The 6,566-nt window shown below is 34.4% G+C and overlaps 1 pseudogene; it reads right to left on the bottom strand.

Annotated features, from left to right (window-relative positions):
- Nucleotides 1-753: 753 nt before the first annotated feature.
- LOC122108718 lies at nucleotides 754-853 on the bottom strand (annotated as a pseudogene).
- Nucleotides 854-6,566: the final 5,713 nt, after the last annotated feature.

The following is a 6,566-nucleotide window of genomic DNA, read 5'->3' as shown; positions in this document are numbered from 1 at the left end:
AAAATGTATTTGAGTTGTTTGTGTACATCTATAATGATTTCTTCAGAGTTTGTGATTTTTTAATCAGAAATAATTTGATCTTATCTGTTGAAATGAGTGGTACAGAAGCTAAAGATATTTCTGGTTCTTGACTGAAAAAAGTATATTTTAAAATATTCTATATTCTGTGTTTGCATAATATCCATAATCTATTTAATTATTTCCTAGATATACTTTGAATTCAACATTGTTTTATAATATGTTATTTATTAATAAATGTGTCCTTTCAGATTGCATTTCATATAGAAAATTTAAGATTATTTTTTTCTAGGTTCTTTTTTTTTTTTGGTCCAGTCATGGGCCTGAACTCTGGGCCTCTGAACTCTGAACGCTGACCCTCTGCTCTTCAGCTCAAGGCTAGCGCTTTACCACTTGAGCCACAGAGCTACTTCTGACTTTTTTCTTTTTGCGTATGTGGTGCTGAGATATCGAACCCAGGGCCTCATGCATGCAAGGCAAGCGCTCTACCACTGAGCCACCTTCCCAGCCCCTTTTTCTAGGTTCTTATAGTAGTTTGTTTCTTTGGGATAAAATGATAATGTTAACTAATTTCAAAAGTTTTGTGAAGTTCTATGTAAAGGCCTTTTTAAGGTGAAGATTTAATACACTGATGTCAAACTAACGTTTAATTCTAACACTTGCATATATTGTTACACTTGTAATTTTGTAATTAACCTTTTAATAACTGTTTTTCATTTCTGCAACTGAACAATGAAAAATATGGAATACTTCACAAATTTTCATATTATCCTTGTGCAAGTGTTATGTTAATCTCTGTATTGTTGTAATTTGGGTATACGTGCTGCTGAAGCATGTAGTATCCTCTAAATTTAAGTAGTTAATGATGCAATCTTTATACAGGCTTATATCCTTGGGTGCCTATTTGTAGCAAGGAAACCTTATTGTTCCTAACAATACTATTGATCTTATTTCCCTAAAATAATGTGTATAGTGGAAAAAAAATTATATTGTTCGGTCGATTGCTCACATTTGCGTTTTTTTGTCAATGACAATTTTAAGGCTTTTTCATTTTAGATTTGATCATACTTTGAAGCACTTATAGCTAGGTCCTAAGGTGATGGCTTTTTCAAGTTCTTATTTATGTAACTGAGTTAGCTTTGTGGAGCTAATAGATTCAACGTAAGCCTTGCTTAAGAGCTACTTCTAAACTTCTTCAGCTTAAATTTTCCAAATGACGTCTTACTGGCACAAATTTCTACCTGACCCTTTATCCTTCTTCCATGTAGGAACAGACCAACCAGAATATCCTACCCTGACAGCATAGATTGTCTTACTGGAACAAAACTAATCTTAGCTACAAGGGATCATAGAGAGATGAACAGTTCAGCAGAACTGTTCAGACTAGAAGGTATTTTATCAAAATTTAAGTGTCTATTATACCATTTCAAAAGTAACTAACGCCAAGGTGAAAAAAATTCGTCATATGCATGATTTCCTAATGTCTGGACTGTCTACCTTCCAACCAGGCAGGAACTTACACTACTGCCTTTCTATCAGCAAATATTTCCATAGCTCCAGAAGAAGTCCATGTTTCTCCTCATTATTAAGCCTTAAATTGGTAATGTTTTAATCACAGTGTTTCCTCTTGCCTCCAGGCTGTAAATCTACAAATGCTAAAGATTTAGGTCTAACTCTACCTATCACTGAGGTACAGATAATGAAATAATACTTTAAAACAGAGTTGTCTTTGATACCCTAACCACAACAGAACAATGCAAAACATGTGTCCTTTTTATTATATTATATATAGTTATATATTTTATATTTATATGTGCTGATTTCATATTTCACACAGTGAAACTTAGTAGAATTAATTGATAATTTGACAAATAAATTGATAATTATTTATTCCAATAAAGAGAATTAGAATACAAATAATTAGGTTTATAATACAAACTAGAATATAAAAAGTATCAATGTAATGTCTTCACTATAAACTTGTGATACCTTCTAAGTGTCCTTGTTCTTCTGAATTCACATGGTAAAAAAAAAATGTTGATTTCCTCTAAAGTATAAGGAATTTTACTCTGCTGCTCTGTTTATTGTTTCAACTCGCTTGTTCCAAACTGTTTTTTCTCCATATTTCTGAAGCATACATATTGATTATACCCAAATTTTTCTGATATTATGTATACTAGATATTATCTTCTGCAAGATGTATGGGTCCTAGGATCCCATGTCCCAGTTACCCGCATCATCATATAACAGGGTCAAGACTTCTCAACTAGGCCCAGGCAACATGCCAACAGAAATAATTGAAGAGCCATGTCAATTTCTCATTTCCAATAATATTTCAGGGCCCCAATTCCTTGAGAAGCAGGAATTAGCAGTAAGCAATAGTGAAATGCAAGTCAACTTAAAATGAAGGATGAGACCACAAAATCTATGAGAAAGTACTGCAATTCAAACTTTCGGTTTACAGATGACTAGCCCATAGGAGTGAACAAGATCACAAAGTTTCACAAGACTATTTTTAATACCCCTTCCCTAATGATTAATGAACGATTTCAGTCCAGCATAAGTGGGCCTGAAAAATAGCTCCTGGAAGGATAGATCCACAATTGGTCTATAAAGGTCAGGAAAACTTGACTTAGAGATCAAATGTAATTCAGAAAAAAATTAATTGAGAATATCCTTAGTGCTTGATAACACTGTTATATGTACAAGTTGCCATGTCGAAAACAAACTTTACAACTTGGGTGCGGGGGAGGGGAGGGAAGATTGGGTCTGGGCGCAGGGGGAGGATGCTAAAGGATGAGAAGTGGAAACAAAGGAGGAGGCTACAATGCTTGATAAGAAATGTACTCATTATCTTCCCCACGTAATTGTAACCCCTCTGTACAGTATTTTCACAATAAAAAAAATACACTGGTACTTCAGTAAAACTTGGTTCTGTGGTATAAAAATGTTGTCATTCTCAAAATATTTAATCTCCTGAAAGTGTTTTCTTTTTCAAATAATCTTTGAAAAATCAAATTCGCAAACCAGGTACTAGTGGCTCACGCATGTAATCCTAAATACTCAGGAGGCTGAGATTTGAGGATCACGGTTCAAAGCCAGCCCAGGCAGGAAAGTCGGTTAAACTCTTATCTCCAATAAACCACTCGAATATCAGAAGTGGCACTGTGGCTCAAGTGATAGAGTGCTTGCCTTGAGCTGAAGAACACAGGGACAGTGCCCAAGCCCAGAGTTCAAGCCCCACGAACTACCAAAAAAAAATCACATTCGCCAAAATAACATTTGACAAATAAATGATACTTAGTGGCAATAGAGTTACAATAGAGGTACAATAGAGTTGATTTACTTACACAGCACTAATGCCAATCAGGTTCAACCATTCATTAAACTGTAGAAATAGTACCACCCACCATTTGTGTTATTCATTAGGTGCCATTCAAAGTTGTTAAATGTATCAGCCTCCCATATTTCAAACCCAAACGTTAGATAATAAAGTAAATTTCATCATTTAATAAGGTACATTTTAAAAAGTCACAAATAGTTGCCTTATCATATGTTATTTTATGTTTTTCCTATCTGTCTAACATAGTAAATCTTGAATATGGGTACTCGTCAGAGATGTGACAAACATAAAATCTGTCTTCTATTTCTATCATATTCCTCTATAATAGTAAATTTTAATTTTCTTTTTTTCAAAACTTAAATGTAGTACAAAATATTATCCCATGTAAAATAAAATAATCACACACCCTTGTACAAAGCCATTTATAAAAATTGGTAGTTTGGAATACATTCTAAACCATTTTTAAACTTTCTTGTTGACTAACGATTAATCTTCTAAATGGATGAGAATTAAATCATGTCTAGGTGCTTCACGCCTCCAGTCTTGCAAATTATTATTGCAGATGCATGAATTATGGAAATATATGCTGACATAAGTTCAAGTATATGCAGGATTGAAACTCCATGGAATGTATATAAACCTTTCAAACTATCAACAGAGAGTTTAACAGAATGACTATCAGGAAGTTGAAGCTAGAGAGGAATAATAGTAAATACATAGAATGAATGAAAAATGGAACAAGGGGCAAGCACAGCTAGAATATCAATGTACACATGTGATAAGGAAGTGGTAAATCTGAAATACATCTTGGAGAAGGAGTTGGTTGACTATGATAGATGGAGTGAAATCTGATCCAGGAGCATTGGACAATTAGATGGACATATTTAATTGTAACACACTTGCACAACCTTTTGAAATTCAGTTAAAAAACACACAAAAATTATAACCAAACAGCAATCTCTAGAGAGTATGAATATGACCTCTCAAAATTTTAAGCAGTTAATGAAGGGCAGTATTAGGAAAAGCAAACAAAACTATTAAAAGAGGGCAGTTTGGGGTAGGGGAGAAATTTGAACAGATTTAAATAGATTGTCTCAGGTTATAAATCACCTATATCTGCTGCAAATGTTATCTTCCTTCTGCGAGTTCTCTCTGAACTGGATACTCCACTCCTGAGCCACACTTGATAGCTTGTGAAGATAGAATGCAAGAGAAAAGATCAAGAACCCATTACTCCGCTGGAAAGAAAACAATTCTCTATGTTTTCTTTCATCTCTCTTCACTACTCTTTCTTCATACTTTTAAGTCAATTGATTTTGAATTATATATTTCCTTCTTTATTCTGGAAAAGTAATTGGTGAAAGTAATTCACTAAATATTATTTGCAATTTTTTTTATCATGCTGTTTACTTGTTCAAGGGAGTCCATTAAACTTCACCCCTGCATTTGGTTGCCATAAGAACCCAACATTGATGTTAATCAGGACAAACTGTAATGTAAAACTTTGTCTCCAAAAAAACCAGTCCAAGAAACTGTGATCACAAATGTTTGGATATCCGTTTTTCTTTTTTTCTTTTGCCTTGAAAGTCTTCTTGTGTCGGGCTGGGAAGGTGGCTCAGTGGTGGAGTGCTTGCCTTGCATGCTTGCTGCCCCGAGTTCGATTTCTCAGCACCATATAAGCAAAAAGAAAAAAACCGGAAGTGGCATTGTGGCTCAAGTGGTAGAGCACTAGCTTTGAGCTGAAGAGCTGAGGGACAACGCCCAAGCCCAGAGTTCAAGTCCCACGACCGGACCCAAAAAAAAAAAAAAAAAAAAAAAGAAAGTCTTCTTGTGTCTAAAGTGCCCACAAACATAAGTACTCCAACACTTTTTGGTTAAATCACGTCTAACCTCAAAGATATCCTTTGCTAATAAGATGCTTAGAGGAAACCGCAGAATACTCCACTTTTATCTTCTCTCTTAAGACTCTCTTTAGATACCATATCAGAAACAGTGAAGTTATTCTTTGCAAAATTATTTCAATAGATTATTTTTCTCTTAGTCTTGCATTTGGTCAACAAGATATATGGAAGAGAATAAAGTTAAAGCACCCATACCTTGGATGACAGTGTCTGTTACAAAGGACAATGCTTCTATGTCTTATTTCTATGTCCTCCTCTTAGCTCTTGCCTGATTTCCGATTAATCACAGCTTCTTGGCTCCAAGTCTAGTGAAGGTGAAGGACTCTAAGACCTCCCCCACTGCTACATCTTCATGGTTTCTCCTTTAAAACTCTTTTATGTTGCCTCCATTGGATGTGGGATTTATTTTCATGTCTTCATTCAATCAGTTCTGCATTGTAGTGAGCCAAATCTGCTCTGTAAAATCACTTTAGGTAGCAAAAATATTACAATCTATATCAAAAAGTTTTGGCCTCCCTCCACTGTTGAAGCCAATTTGCTTAGCTAGGGCTTCTAAGAACACTCTTTTCTTACTTTTTCCATGTGGTCAATTCTTTTCTGATCCCAAAACTTTTTGGCTTATGTAATAAGAGAAGTATTCACTATCTCATTTTAATAAGGATTTATATTTGTGAGCCAATTAGAAATGTGAAATCACTGGTTTGAAGTATCCAATCAGAATTTTTTCTGTGTTTCAATGATTCACGTGTAAAGAAATTGTGGAAAGTATTACAAACAAAAAGTGTAAACCCAATAGCTTTTTTCATTGTGGAGGGCACTTTCTCCCTAAATATTTTGACCCAAATTATCTTTTTCAGAGGATTACTGTTTGGTAATTAAAGGTCAATTCACAAATTTTGATGTCTTTTTTTTTTTTAAGAAATTTGAATTAAATTGCACTATAACCTTGTTTCACACAGTGAGAGAATATTTCCTGGGTAAGGACAGTTTTCAAGGAAAGCTACAGGATTTACAGCAAGGTTTCTGAGGTTTGTTTAGTGTGAAAATGAGCCATCTTCACTCACATTGCTCCCTTTCCACTAAGTCTCCATGGATTTCTTTTCATGAAAGCCTATTTTCCCAGGCAATTTTAAATTTTCTTAATAGGCTACGTTGTTTAAAAGTTTGAACAATTAAAATTCATGTGTCATATTTTTAAAACTCTTTTGAAATTCCTTTATCAAAACCGCAAATTCACCAATCCTAATTCCACCTTTACCATCAAAAACAGTTAACATGTTGTTTTCACGATATAGTGTCCATGC

The sequence above is a fragment of the Dipodomys spectabilis genome, unplaced genomic scaffold (assembly GCF_019054845.1).
Source record: "Dipodomys spectabilis isolate Male_0828 unplaced genomic scaffold, ASM1905484v1 ptg000064l, whole genome shotgun sequence".
NCBI lineage: Eukaryota > Metazoa > Chordata > Mammalia > Rodentia > Heteromyidae > Dipodomys > Dipodomys spectabilis.
Note: the sequence above shows the minus strand (reverse complement) of the source record. Positions and strands in the feature narration are given on the sequence as shown.